At 39.9% G+C, this 15855-nt stretch overlaps 1 long non-coding RNA gene across 1 annotated transcript; it reads left to right on the plus strand.

Annotated features, from left to right (window-relative positions):
• Positions 1-12631: 12631 nt before the first annotated feature.
• LOC141351307 (uncharacterized) lies at positions 12632-14187 on the plus strand. The gene is made up of 2 exons (XR_012359513.1): positions 12632-13509; positions 13633-14187. It is a non-coding gene; the product is annotated as an uncharacterized lncRNA (long non-coding RNA).
• Positions 14188-15855: the final 1668 nt, after the last annotated feature.

The raw sequence follows: 15855 nt of genomic DNA on the forward strand, positions 1-15855 counted from the left end.
TCTCCTAGGGGTTTTTTTTACCCCGGGGAGGCAGCCTTCTTGGGCTTAACTTAGCTTCCTCTTCTAGACGTTACATTAGTAATACGTTCGCTTATAATGTTGAGTCATAGCCGCAGCAAATTTGACTGCTTATGCTATCGTGCATTATGTTGTGCTATCTGTCGTTTTTCTGTGCTTTTACTGCTTCTATTAATGTAAAGCTGCACAATGAAACAATTAAGTATTGTGAAAAGCGCTATATAAATAAAACTGAATTGAATTGAACCACGTTGAATGACAGTCAGTAGATCAGTGTTGCGATGACCTTCACAGCAACAGGAACTGGGTCTGTTTGTCTCATTGTCCTCGGGGTCGAAGACGAGACAGGGAGACAAAAACAGAGTTCTATTAGCGTAGGGGCCATTCACATGTAATGCAAGTGTCATACATTATAGTGGTTTAAGTCATCTCAGTTCCAGACAGGCTAACTATTGCGGCAATAGTATATTACCCATATGAGGTATGTGAGTACTTTGCTCTAGACAAAATAACTACTGCGGGAAAAGTACATTTACTGGACATTTTATGTGAATGCTTTGTTAAAGAAGAATGTCTTAAGTTTAGATTTAAATTGATCGACTGTGTCTGATACTCGAACATTATTTGGTAAATCATTCCAGAGCTTAGGGGCTAAGTAGGAAAAGGATCTACCACCTTTAGACACTTTTGATATTCTAGGGATAATTAAGTGACCAGAATTTTGTGAGCGCAGTTTACGTGATGGATTGTATTCTGATAGTAGTTCTTTAATATACGAGGGCGCTAGGCCATTTAAGGCTTTGTAGGTGATTAGTAATATTTTAAATTGTATGCGATATTTAACTGGTAGCCAGTGTAAAGATGCCAGAATTGGACTGTTGTGGTCATACTTTTTAGATCGAGTAAGCACTCTTGCGGCGGCGTTTTGAACCAGCTGTAGCTTGTTTACATGATTTGCATGGTTACAATAGTCTATTCTAGAGGACATAAAAGCATGGATAAGCTTCTCTGCGTCATATGTAGACAGTATATGGCTGGGGTGGGCAACTCCTGGTCCTGAGGGCCAGTGTCCCTGCAGAGTTTAGGTCCAACCCTAATCAAACACAGCTGAAAAATCTAATTGAAGTCTTCAGGACTGTTGGGAAATGACATTCAGGTGTGTTCGATTAAGGTTGAAGCTAAACTCTGCAGGACTGTGGGCCTCGATGCCCATCCCTGGTATATGGCGTATTTTCGAGATATTCCTAAGATGGAAGAATGCTGTGCGGCAGACGTTGGCGATATGACTATCAAAAGATAGATTGCTGTCGAACATCACGCCTAAATTCTTAACCGTGGAAGATGGCACCACCGTGCAGCCATCTATGGGCAACTTGTAATCTGACATATTATGTTTGTAGCGATTCGGTTCAATAATAAGTATCTCTGTCTTATTGGAGTTTAGCATAAGAAAGTTATGTGCCATCCAGTCCCTAATATCACTAATGCAGTCTGTTAGCTTAGAAAACTGGTGGGTTTCGCTAGGATGCGACGAGATGTAAAGCTGGGTATCATCCGCATAGAATGTGCATAGCTGGCTTGCCACTACTTTTTCTAATATTTTAGAAAGAAAAGGTAGATTTGAGATTGGTCTAAAGTTATTAAGATCTCCCTGGTCAAGGTTTGGTTTTTTAACCCTCTGGGGTCCGACCATTTTGGGACACTGTCAGAGGTTCTGACATGCTCTTACATTTGGTCTTTTTTCAGTTTCATTTAAAACATAATAATGGCAAGTGTCTCATACCACTGTGTTCAGCACAAACTGGACTAAAATATTATATGAGCTACATGTATGTACATGTTTGTATTTTTGAGACAAAAATGTTTATGCGTGGTTTTTAAAAAAGCAAAAATTTTAAGTCACTGATATAAGTTCACAAAACCCATACTAAACATGTTTTAACAAGACCTTCCTAAACAGAATCTAGTAGTCTAGAGTTTTTTCTTTAAAATGATGTGAAAATCATCCTGCCTACTCATTCACATAAACCAATATATTGATTTAGAAATTGTAAGACACTTCTTGTTTAGAGTGGCCGTATGCGAGAAGGATTGATTGACAGCTAGCAAACAAAGGCTCGCATAATGAGCTGCATAATGAGGCAGGAGGGAACTACAGTAAAGAATGTGAGGACAAATGTACATGTTTGTTTGAGGTTTATTAAGAAGTTAACAATATAATCAAAATAGAAATGAAGGTCAGTAGGATATTATCAGTTTATTTGGAAACGAACCCTATTCAAAAAACTTAACTTGTATAAGAAACTGATAAACAACCGAGCTGTAAACTTCATGTGGCTCATGTTACCATATAACTTTATGTCCAAAGAGTGTGAATATGTTTTTCCACTTCATAGTTTTGTACTGATGAGAGGGATGCAGACCTGTAAGAGAGTTATGAACAGCGGTCAGCATAAATTGTCCACAGAAATACCCTTACATACATAACTGATGGGTAAATGATAGCACTATATTCAGATAAACTATCATAAACTAAATAAGTATCTCAGATAAACATCTGCAATGATTAGTTATATAAAAAGCTGTTTTCAGATGACTGTTTTCAGATGCCCATCCCCTTATCGTCTAGCTTCTGTTTATAACGCGTTTCTGTAAGCGAGTATGAACTTTAAAAACACATTGCATATGGCGTCCATGTGCGCGAGCTCGCGTCTCCGTCTAAACAACGCGGAGCTCATAATAAAACGGTGTTGCGTGTAAAGCGCAATGTATGGAATGCGTTGCATGTAAACAATATCATATTACAGCAGATCCCCCAGTGCAGCATTACTCAAAGTTGCCATGAAGGATACGAAAGTGAATAACTGTGTATAACACTGTACAGCATGTAACAATGAAATCCGCCATTACGTGATCATGCGCATACTCGTTTGTAAATAAGCATGTAAACATGGAATCATATTACAGCACACACTTAAAAGATACAGCAGTGCAGCATTACTCAAAGTTGCCATGAAGGATACGAAAGTGAATAACTGTGTCTAACACTGTACAGCATGTAACAATGAAATCCGCCATTACGTGATCATGCGCGTACTCGTTTGTAAATAAGCATGTAAAAATGGAATCATATTACAGCACACACCTAAAAGATACAGCAGTGCAGCATTACTCAAAGTTGCCATGAAGGATACGAAAGTGAATAACTGTGTCTAACACTGTACAGCATGTATCAATGAAATCCACCATTACGTGAAACCATGCGCCCTCGTTTGTAAACAATGCGAAAGTTTTTAAATCCGAAGCGTGCAGTCTGCTAAGGTTGCTTATGTAGGCTGAACTGCACAAGCCATAACATATTACATGATAGCAAATATAAATGAAGACAAATGACTTACAGTTTCTTCAGGAATATATCCTTCTCCATTGCGTCTTCCATTGTTCTTCTTCTTAGGTAACGTTAAAGATAAACGCTTCTCTTCCTCAATGTCCAGACATAAATGAAGATATTCCTTACGTGTGTGTATAAAGTTTATAATCCAAACATGCGGTAAAGTCTTTAAATCTGATAAAACTTTATGCTTTGTTTATTATTGTTGGAACTGCTCGTCTCTTCATTACCATGTCAACAGCCTGAGGGCGTGACCGCATTAGAGATAATGAGCTCAGCCAGGAAAAACGGTACTCTCTTTACTTCAATGCAGATTATATAAACAGGAAATATGTGTTTTGATTGTAATTAGTTTGTTTAAAAGTAGACATTTCAGGCTTTCTTTGGATATGTGTATTATGTTTGTGTGACGAGTATTCGCGGAGTTTCAACTGATTTTTGTTACGTGTTTTAAGAGACAGCTGGCGGAGACAGAAATGTCTGAATGCGCACCCTGTTTATTTTCTTTATTTGACAAAAACACAAAGATCTCTTGTTATTGTGAATGTACACTTATTAAAGAGGACCCTTCAGAGTTTCAAATGATGTCAAACACGTAAGTGTTTGATTATTAATGATGGAGTATTTTAAGTTGATTCTGCTATGATGAGGAGAAAACACGTCAAAACGCGTCCCCGCGTTTTTGGACCCCTGGCGGTTAATGAGCGGTCTAATAACTGCTAGTTTGAAAGCTGTTGGAACGTATCCTAATTCTAGAGATGAGTTAAAGGAATAGTCTACTCATTTTCAATATTAAAATATGTTATTACCTTAACTAATAATTGTTGATACATCCCTCTATCATCTGTGTGCGTGTACGTAAGTGCTGGAGCGCGCTGCGACGCTTCAATAGCATTTAGCTTAGCCCCATTCATTCAATGGTACCATTTAGAGATAAAGTTAGAAGTGACCAAACACATCAACGTTTTTCCTATTTAAGATGAGTAGTTATACGAGCAAGTTTGGTGGTACAAAATAAAACGTAGTGCTTTTCTAAGCGGATTTAAAAGAGGAACTATATTTTATGGCGTAATAGCACTTTTGGGAGTACTTCGACACCCTCCCTCTCCATTATGAGAGTGAGAAGGGGAGCGGACTTTTCAGGCGAGTCGAAGTACTCCCAAAAGTGCTATTACGCCATACATATAAGTGCTTACGTGCATGCACACAGATGATAGAGGGATGTATCAACAATTCTTAGTTAAGGTAAAAACATATTTTAATATTGAAAATGAGTAGACTATTCCTTTAAAGATATTAAGTACCGTGTCCAGGGCCGGCCCTGGCCAATTTGCTGCCCTAGGCAAGATTTCACCTGGTGCCCTTTAGAATCACAGAATCACAATTGTGTTCCAATCATTTTGTTCATAAACTTACACAGAAACAAACTGCACAGATTTGTCTTGTTTTTCTTTATTTTGAAAATATTTTGGAAACACACAAAAACACGCACACAAACACATACACACAATACCCTGTTACTCAGGCATTTGATCTTGATATTGTTCAAATCTTGTCTTTTTTACATGTTTTAACACTGTAGGCCTACATTTAACTTAAAATATTTAATTGTGTACAAGAAAACAGCTGTTATTGATGAATTATTAGTAGCATGTTGTAGTGTCTCGGGAGATTGTGCTCATTGTTAAATAGCTTTGTGGCTATACTGCACTGAAGCGGCAGTTTCAAATATAAACCAGAATTCAGCGAACATCAAGAACAAGAAAAAAACAACCTTCTCCGTCAGCCTTACTACTTCAATACACTTAGCACATGTAAACCTCTCTATGCTGACGGAAGAAGCTAAACTGTACATGTGGCAAGTAGTGCAGGTTACAATGACAAGCGGAGTCTTACCGTTTTCATGCTGGGCGATGGCGTCTCCGTTCGCCCGAACGCGGTCCGTGAAGCTGCATCGAGATGGGTGCTCGCTCATTGCATGCCTCGGTCGTCTCTGGGTGTCTGGAGCCAGGGTGATGTGAGGCACGCTGTACCGCCTGGTGCGAATGCCGGGCCACAACTCCTCCACAGCCTCCCGCTCTGGTGAGGAAATGTCTGAAAAACATACATCAGATGAGTCCGCCATTAGATCGAAAAGGAAGGCAGATTTACAGTAAACAGACAGTGAGCAAGTGCTAACTTCAGCCAGCACGTTTGTTGATGCTAGCGGGCTATATGCTAACACTAGGTGTTTACTAGTGATAGATCGTTTTACTTATTAATACTGTTCAATAATCGTCACGGTAAAGTATTCCTAAGATAAACTAGTACGTTATATTATATAGATAGGAACGAGATAGTAAGAAAATAGGATTTAGATGATGAACTCGACAGAGCTTCAATGCACGGAGCAGCGTTGCCCCGTTTGTTGATGCTAGCGGGCTATATGCTAAAACTGGGTGTTTACCAGTGATAAATCGTTTCAGTTATTGATACTGTTGAATAATCGTCACAGTAAAGTATTCCTAAGATGAACTAGTAAGTTATATTATATAGATAGGAACGAGATAGTAAGAAAATAGGATTTAGATGATAAACTCGACGGAGCTCCGATAACAGTGTTGCCACTCTCTCTTGCGTCTCTCTCTTGCATCTCTCTCTTGCCAAGGGCTGTTTCTCAATATGCGCTCTTCAGCGATCTTGTGTCCTCGCTCTACGTCATCATTAACAGTTGAAGTTCAATTTCAATTCTCAAGAACACAAGTGCAGAGGATGCAATGAAATACCCGGATGAGTTCTTGATATCGAGGATGCATCAAGTGCAGACTTGCGCGTTGGAATCTGGGGAGGTCACGTGACCAGAAGGAAGATCGTCTCGGTTACGCATGTAACCCATGTTCCCTGAAGGAAGGGAACGGAGACGTCACGTCGTGACTGACGAATTGGGAACTTGCTTAGAGAGACCAATCTACTTTGAGTACTACTAAAACGCCAATAAACTTGGCATTGAGGTATTTGCATAATGCTGACGCCACCCCGCCAGGTGCGTATATAAGCAGCAGGTGCAAATATGGAAATTAGCTTATTTTCGCTGAGAAAGCCGGGAGAGTGTGACCGGCCGATAAACAGCAGGGAGCAGCCCTGTGGCGACGGGACGTGACGTCTCCTTTCCCTTCCTTCAGGGAACGTGGGTTACATACATAACCGAGACGTTCCCTTTCAGTTGGTCACTACAACTTCACATTGTGACCGACGAATTGGGAATCCCTACCAAAATGCCACTGAGGGCTGACCTCTTCCAGTGTCTGCGTAAAGCCCTCCGGTTCCACTTAAGGAGAAGGATAATTAGGTTTTAAGGCAGAAGGCCGGGCACTAGATGCCACAGTAGTGCCAGCGACTGGGAAGTGCCCTATCTGAGTGGGATAGGAACGCTGCGGAAGCCACCACCCCGTTAAGGGCTAATGGTGGGCGAAAGTCAAACGTAGTTGAGGTATAAAGACAGCCGTGGCTGTGTAAGCAAAGCAGTGCTCTGCTGAGGGAAACGTGGGCTAGTAGGATTAACCCCACGGAAAAATACTCACAAAAGAACCCGGTGGGACGCAATGTGGATGCCCGTGGCAAACACATAGGTTCGCGAGGATGCAGCTAGTGAGAGGCTGGCAGCGGATGCTCCGCAACATCAGGCTGCCAAGGCAGCGGAGGAAGATAAATCAATCCATTACGCATTTTTGTCTTAATGGCCTTCCATACTGATACTCAATTTGGAGCACCAGTCAGAGACTGCAAGCTGACCTGCGTGCCTGTTCCCTGTGCTTCCCCTAACGAGGAAAGGACACGAGAGGAGACAGGCTCGACATGAACCCTGTAAAAGACGAGGGGAACAGGTGAGAATGCCGGTGCGTCTGCTGTGACAGCATAAACATCTACAGTATGCGTGTATGTGACACTGACCTGAGCCCGCTGAGGGTAATGGTCGTCTGGTCTCCTCTGCGGAGAGCGCAGACTCCAATAAGGGTGCTGGTGGTCCGGACTCGGACTCCTCAGAAGACCCGCTGGCGATGGAGGAGAGGGAGGATGAGCATGTGAATGCCCGCTCACGGCTCTCAATCCTCAGGAGACCTGGAGAGGGAAGAGGAATGCACTCTTAGTCTGGTCTGTGGGTACTGGTTGGCGGAACAGCAGAATGAAACCAAGGATCTTCCACCCAGCCCTCCTCTGGGGGAAGGAGCGGTGGGTTCACCGTCTCCAGAAGAGTGATCCCATCCGATTCCAGGTCGCCCGTCTCAGGACCGCTTGGACCTTTCTTACCTCCATAGGTGGTGGGCTGAGCGGGCTTCAGCGGGTTCGTTAGCCTAGAGGACGATAGTAGCCGTGACAAGTGCCCTCGGCGAGGAGCAGGCTAAGGTGGCGGCGTTGATGGACCGCAAGGGGGCACCTGGCTTCCGACGCAGCATGATGGCCTCAGTCTGCTGGAGTCGAGTACTGCTGTAAAGCACTCTACCACATCGCCGAAAAGGCCAGTCTGGACATTCAGGAGATGATTCTTATCGACCTCACTCATGTCTGCGAGACACAGCCTGAGATGGTGTTCCTGGACCAGTAATGTGGACATTGCACAACCAACAGCCTGGCTGTGACCTGGACGCACTGATGGCTGAGTCGTGACCTCTCTCGTGTAGATCTGTCAGAGCCTTAACCTGACATACCTGCGGCAACGCCGTGTAGTGCAGGGGCCGCCTCATCGCAAACCTGATTTGCAGACGCCGTTCCTGAGAGCCAGAGGACATACCTGCTGACCGATTCAGTACTGTGATGCAGAAAAAAAATTCCCAAAATTTTCCCATGGCACCTTTAACCAGCTCCGCAACCGAAGGGGCGGGGCGTTCCCGGAGGGACGTAACCCGTCTCCGCATATCCATGAGGGCATGCTCTCGCAGTGAAAACATGAACCCTCCACAAACGCTGTCTCAACGTGCTGAATGCCCAACACGTGAGACGGAGATTGTGACCATCTTTGAACCCATACATTTGCTGCATCCGGAACTGCACGGACGAAATGACGTCTTTAGAAAGACGCACCCCGCCGTGTCACGAGAGAATGGCTGTCTTTAAAAAGACACAAATTCCACCTGTGCTGCTCTTTTAAAGGAAAAACACTCTTTAGCTGTGCTGAGTTGATGAAGCGTGCAGGGAGAGGCAACGCACACACTCAGACTCAAGTTCAAACTGAGGTCAAGATCCGCGAGCTTCCACTGCAAAGGCTGGAATCCTCAATCAACTACGAGCCAGCAGCGTATTTCCCGAGCAGGTAAGAGAGCTTCTCGATAGCAGTAGATCTGTTGGCTTTCGAAGCAAAAATAGCTAATTTCCATATTTGCACCTGCTGCTTATATACGCACCTGGCGGGGCGGCGTCAGCATTATGCAAATACCTCAATGCCAAGTTCATTGGAGTTTTAGTAGTACTCGAAGAAGATTGGTCTCTCTAAGCGAGTTCCCAATTCATCGGTCACGACGTGACGTCGTAGTGACCGACTGAAAGGGAACTCACATATCTCAATTCTCACAAGTGCGTTCTGTCTTCTCGCAACCTTCTGAGTTCGTTCTTCCAAGGTCGCCTGGCAAGACCAGTCTCCACGAGAACGCAAGTCCGTTCTTTGCGTTCTTAGAATTGAGAAACAGCCAAAGTCCCGGAGAGCCAAGGCTTTTATTGTGGCCAGCCTGTCACACCTGTGCAGTAATCATGCTGTCTAATCAGAATGTTGATGTGCCACACCTCTGAGTTGAATGGATTATCTTGTCAAAGGTGCTCACTAACACAGATTTAGACAGATTTCTGAACAATAATTAAGAGAAATAGGCCTTTCTATACATCTTTGCAGAAAACTGAAACGAAAAAAGAAGGCAAAATACTTTGTTTTCCTTTAGCTTCCAGACAGACTATAGCAGTCAGTAATGTCATCTGCATTTGTCCCGAGAACCCACTGAGCAAAAACAAAATAAATGGTAGAGAATAGCATATATCCATGTGCCAATTTCATGTGATTTCTTTTTTTATGTAGTGGGTATTTCTCCAGACTATTTGATAAGAAATTCTTGATTTAAAAATAAATTCCATATGCGTTCATAAGGTGTTCAGTTATTTAGTATTTTTGGCACAGCCATAGACATCTAAAGGGGTATAAGATTGACCTCACTGTTTGCTGGGTACTTTCATAACCATTTTATGAGCTAAATCTTAAAGGAAAACACCACCGTTTTTCAAAAACAGATTAAATGTACATAGAAGGAGTAGCAACAGGTAATCAACCAACAAACTAACAAACAAGAAAACAGTCTAGTTTAACCTGTAGTTTAATATGTCCTGTGCTTCAGCACCAAGAACAAATTTACAGCAGAAATTCTTCAAAGCTCATGTTTACAGCTATGTCTTAGCAGCCTATCAAAAATAAAATAACTTAGGGTGCGTCTCATTTCTCTGTCTTACCCCTTCCCCTTACCCCTTCCCCTCGGTTTTGTGCGTTCATGTGAGGCGAAGTGGCGTCTCAATTCTCAGTTTGATCAAGGGCTAGGGCCAAGGCGTAGGGATACATAGCCCTTGAAACGAAGTGTGATAAGGACCACACTTGAAAGAGAGGGGTAAACTTTAGTGTAGGAATTTCTCAGGAGAGCCGGCATTAAGATGTTTAATGGCTGAACGTCGAACTGTCAAGGAGTCGCACAAATGAAAGTAACGTTATTTTCTGAAGTTTAATTGAGATTATATTATGACACTCATGTTTTATGATACTTTTAATAAAATGTTTTTGTTTTGAATCGCTAGTTAAGGCGCTAGCTATAGCAGCTAAGTTATGCGCTATTTGTTGAGCTCCGCTCACAACCTGAGACGACGGCATCTTCTTCAACGCTTGTCTGTTTACATAGCAGCCAGTTAGCGGCAAGGGAAGGTGATGCAAACGGTAATCGAGTGGTGTCTCATTTTTTAGACGAACGATCTGTCTTACCCCTTATGCAACAAAAATACTGCAGTATATTGGAAAATATCATGTAATATATTAGGCAATATATTCCCATATATCGGATTTAATATTTATATTTCCCAATATATTGTAATATATGCATAGAATTGCAGTATATGAATAGACCATACATGTATATATTGATACAACATATATTGTAACCAAGACCAAAAAGGGCACTATGTTTTTCCATGTAATAGTTTGTCTTTATATGATTTAATATACTGCAAAATATGCAGGGGCGTCGCTAGATCCCTTTTACTGGGGCACATGCCCCAGTGTAAATCTTTTGTGTCCCGGTGTAAATCTCAAGTTTAAATTTTAGCAGTTAACTTGTGTATTCCTATACAAAGATAATCGCGGCAAAAACGGATCTATATGCAATGAAGTTACCCAATTTACGCTTGTAAAAGTGACGAAGCAGTCGCATTGACTCGTGCACACACATATCCATGTCCACGCATGTCTTTGCGTTCATCTGCACACAACCGCATTCAAAAGGTGACGCCAAGCGTGTTATAGCTTATTTTGACTTGATCATTATTGGCTTCTTTAGATGAACATGTTTTGTGCAAAGCAGGGAAAGTGAAGCAGACAAGAGAGATGATGAGTTTTAAGGAGGTAAGACAAACTACATCCTCACCCGATCAGGTCTGAAACATTAGAGGAAAAATCTCAGGAAAACCTCGTCAAGTCTGTAGAATTGAATTGTTGCTGAGACAGATGTAAGATGTTCTTAAGATTATCTAAGTGTACTTCACTGTGCTATTTTGAGGCACCATGAATATGAACTAACATGCACTTTTAACATACTATCTCTGTATAAAAAAACGTATTTAGTTAACACTTGTATTAAACTTGAACACAACTTTTATACAAAGATGGGTTCAAGTTTACTACAAGTGGTACATAAATACATTTTTTTAATACATTTTTAGCACATTTTAGTTCATATTTATGGTGTCTCAAAATAGCACAGTGAAGTACACTAAGATTAATTTTTAGTATTTTAAGTACAAAATTAGTGTGCGAAAATAAAGCACTTTAAATACACTATGGAAGTGTACTACTTTTTCACCTGGGTTAACACATGAGTCAGTTTTGGTGAACTGTTACTTCAAAACTCTACACACAAATCCTTACATTTCTCAGTGCTTACACCATCTGGTCATATGGAAAGCACTAGCATTCAATACTGTTCACTCAAGTCAGCACAGCTTAGCAAACAATTACCAAGCTGGAAACACTAAAAGTCTAAATTGAACACACAGCAATCAGATCCTTCAATAGATACATAACAGGGCCTGAATCTGTTCATTGAGCTTTGAAACAATAGATCCACAGAGAAATGAAGGAATAGGTCGAGGAGAAGGAGGATGAAGAGGAGGAGGGAGAGGAAGAGGATGAGGAAGAAGAGGAGGGAAAGAAGGAGGATGTGGTGAAGGAGGAGGAAGAGGACATGGTAAAGGAGGAGGGAGGGGACATGATGAAGAAATAGGTCGAGGAGGAGGGAGAGGAATAGGAGGAGGGAGAGGAGGAGGGAAAGGAGGAGGACGTGGTGAAGGAGGAGGAAGAGGACATGGTGAAGGAGGAGGAAGAGGAGGAGGACGTGGTGAAAGAGGAGGAAGGAGATGAAGGGCAAGGTGACAAGCAATTTCAAGGTGAAATTCAAGCCACTCTAGTTGACCATGTCCTGGTCCATGGTATGACTATGAGGGAGGCTGGGCAACGAGTAAAGCATAATTTGAGTTGCTTCACTTATGCCTCCATCTTCAGAGCCTTCAGGGAGGAAAACAGATAGGTGTACTTACAGTAAGACTGCTCTATACAGTAACTTTTGTGTGCATACACTGTTGGACTATGCTACTGGAATAAAGAAATGCATCAAATTGCCTTCCATACAGATAGACATATCAGCAGATGAATGCAAGGGGTGGATCAGAGGATTTTACCCTTGCTGTTTGGCTAGGACCAATATAGCCTGTGATGTGGATGAGATTCTCTGCCCTGACCCAGAACTAAGACGGGATGTTGAGGCGAAATAATAAAAAAATTACAGTTGTGCTGTGTATAGCACATGAATGAATAAAAATGTCCTAATGCATACAATGATTGTGTCTTTTTGGTCATGTGAAAAGGTTTTTGATGGGGAGAACCACAAGCAACTTACCAGTTTTGGATATATTGTTTTGAATTGATTGCCCCAGTGTGTAATATATGTTGTAGTGTGTGTGTTTTTGAAAGCTTGTGTGTGTTGTCTGAGGGAAAAGTTTGGTATTTCCGTAAGAGTGAATGGTTTTGAGTGTAGAGCTTCATTTTGACCTGAAAATATGATGTTTGGAATATTGTGTGAGACTTTATGGAATTGTCTTTACTGTTTTGAGAATATGAGGCATAGTTTCAAGAAATGTGTAATAATGTTAGGTATAATGAAGATTATACTTGTATATATGTATCTTTTGCAGTAACGGTTAAACTGTAGAATAGTGGGTTAAGCAAAGGACATTGTATAGAAGTGTTGCACACTTCTTGCACACAGCAGGCTTTCAAAAAAAGTCAGCAAAAAATGGGGGGCCTGTGCCCCAGTGGAGCTTTATATCTAGCAATGCCCATGAATATATGCATGTGCTATGTATGTATGTATGTATTTATGTATGATTTAACAATTTTTACATTCCAAATAAACAACTACAGCATATTCATGAATATGCATGGCATATAGCCTAAAGAAAATATTGAAGACAAAAATCTGCATTACACAAATAACAGTTTTATTGAAACAGCAGAGACCTTTCTTTCATTTTCTACGTTTGTCAGTACTCTACTCAGCACCGACTGCTTCAACCAGAATGCGTGCCAAAGGCTATGGAGCATAATGCTTGAGTAGGAAGCTGAGATTCAGGCGCTAGGAGAGCACAGGACACATAAGAGAGACTAGCAACAAGGAGGCTGATAGGTCCTGACCTATAGTCCTAACTCATACTCCTAATCAGTAGGTGGCGGTAATGCACCTAAAAATTGTTTGCTAACCACCAGTAAAACTCGAGAAGGAGACTGATCGTTGGCATGCTCTCAACCCAGGGAAAACTTCAAGCTTTACAAGGTACATCGTTTTCAGATGTGGTGCTTTCCAGTTTTGATTGCATCTCTTCCAGGAGAGATTTTTGTGAACCAGAGGGGAAGGAGTGAGAAGGGAGAGAGTAATCGTTGTTGTTTTGTTCCACAGATGCTGTTTTAAACCAGTTTCCACGGCCGAAGCTGATGTTAGAAAATCCATCAACAGTAGAATATGCGAGCTAAGACACCAGGTGAAGTGCAAAAGCATGGGTATATAAGTCATTTAAATCAGTGAAGAGCCAAGATGGACTCCTAATCAGGATAAAGGCCTGTTCTTTTGGCAATTTATTTCTTTGCTTTTCCACATTTCCAAAGCTCCTTGAAAGTTTGTTTATTATTTATTTATCTATTATTGTCGGAGCATTTTGTTTATATTGTATTTTTAACTGTATAACGGCACTGCTGAAAGTTTGAAATAAATAGACGTTGGTAATTTAAATTGCTTTAATTTATATTTTGTATATTTTCTGTTTTATGTCACTCTTTTAAAATGTAATTTATGTAAATGTAATGCAAGACATTTATGTAATGTAAAGCAAATCACATTGTCTGACCATGTGCAAAACCTATTGTGGTTGTAATATGTCTGTTTAGCTCTCTACCTCAAATTAGTTTTAGTACGTGTGCCTGTTAAAAGTAAATAAAGGTGGCTTTTGATAGATTATCCATTAGTCTGTGTTAATATGTGGTATAAATGTGTGTACATATTTTTATGTATATATTTCTATATAATTTTACATATTATTTAAAACATATTCTACCATATAGTAAACATACATGTGACACTATATCTGTACATATATTGTTAATACATTTTTGCATATCAATCGGAATACAATATGGCGGATATTTATAAATATAATATTGCATATATTTTGAGATATATAAACACATATATTATATTCACGTGCAATATATTAAAAGCGGCAATTATTTATATTTATCAATATACTGCAAGAAATTACATATATATAGAATATATGTATCAACATATTACTCATGTATTTTACAATATACTGCAATATATTGCATACATAAAGAATATATGCATCAACATATTACTCCATATATTGCCAATATATACTGCAATATATTACATACATGAAGAATATATGTATCAACATATTACTTCATATATTGCCAATATATACTGCAATATATTACATACATTAAGATTATATTTATCAACATATTACTCCATATATTGCCAATATATACTGCAATATATTACATACAAAAAGAATATATGTATCAACATATTACTCCATATATTGCCAATATATACTGCAATATATTACATACATAAAGAATATATGTATCAACATATTACTCCATATATTGCCAATATATACTGCAATATATTACATACATAAAGAATATATGTATAAACATATTACTACATATATTGCCAATATATACTGCAAAATATTACATACATATAGAATATATGTATCAACATATTACTCCATACATTGCCAATATATACTGCAATCTATTACATACATTTAGAATATATGTATCAATATATTACATACATTTAAAATATATGTATTAACATATTACTATATTGCCAATATATACTTCAATATATTACATACATTTAGAATATATGCATCAATATATTACTTCATATATTTCCAATATATTATGGGATATATTCAATAGTATAATGAGATGTATTTAATCAATATATGAAAACGGCAATAATTGCAGTATTGTATAATATATTGCAATATACCACTTACATATATATATAATATATTTTTAAATTTCACAATATATGGAGACACATTAAATATATTGTCATGTAATATATTGAGAAATATATTTTTGTTGCATAAGGGACCCCTTCCCCTTCACTCGGTTTCGAGGGGCAAGGGGAAGACGAAGACAAAGGGAAAGGGGTAAGACAGAGACATGAGATTGGCCCTTACTCTCCTTCTCTATCTTGGTTTGCCATTCATTAGGCAGGCCTGTCTGACACGAATGCAAAATTAAGACTACTGTAGATCTCTTGACAACACCACAGGAATCAGTAAGGAGATGAGGGGTGAGAAGAGAGAACTGTGGGCCCTCAGCACAGGATGAGAAGAACCTCTTTGAAAACTTTTAATAGATCTGCTTTATGGAATAGATCTGCTTTTTTATTATCTGTCACACACACAGTCCAGATGTAGGAACAGAATCTTCCCTGAGTCAGACATTCTTTGTGTAAAGCTCAATAATAAGCTGTTGAGCAGGTTATTTTTCTCAGCTTCCAGCTTTATTAAATCTTCAGGAAAAATGCAAATACACCTCACTGATGGCAAAAATCTGACAGTTAGTATATCCA

Source organism: Misgurnus anguillicaudatus, chromosome 20 (genome assembly GCF_027580225.2).
Source record: "Misgurnus anguillicaudatus chromosome 20, ASM2758022v2, whole genome shotgun sequence".
NCBI classification, from domain to species: domain Eukaryota; kingdom Metazoa; phylum Chordata; class Actinopteri; order Cypriniformes; family Cobitidae; genus Misgurnus; species Misgurnus anguillicaudatus.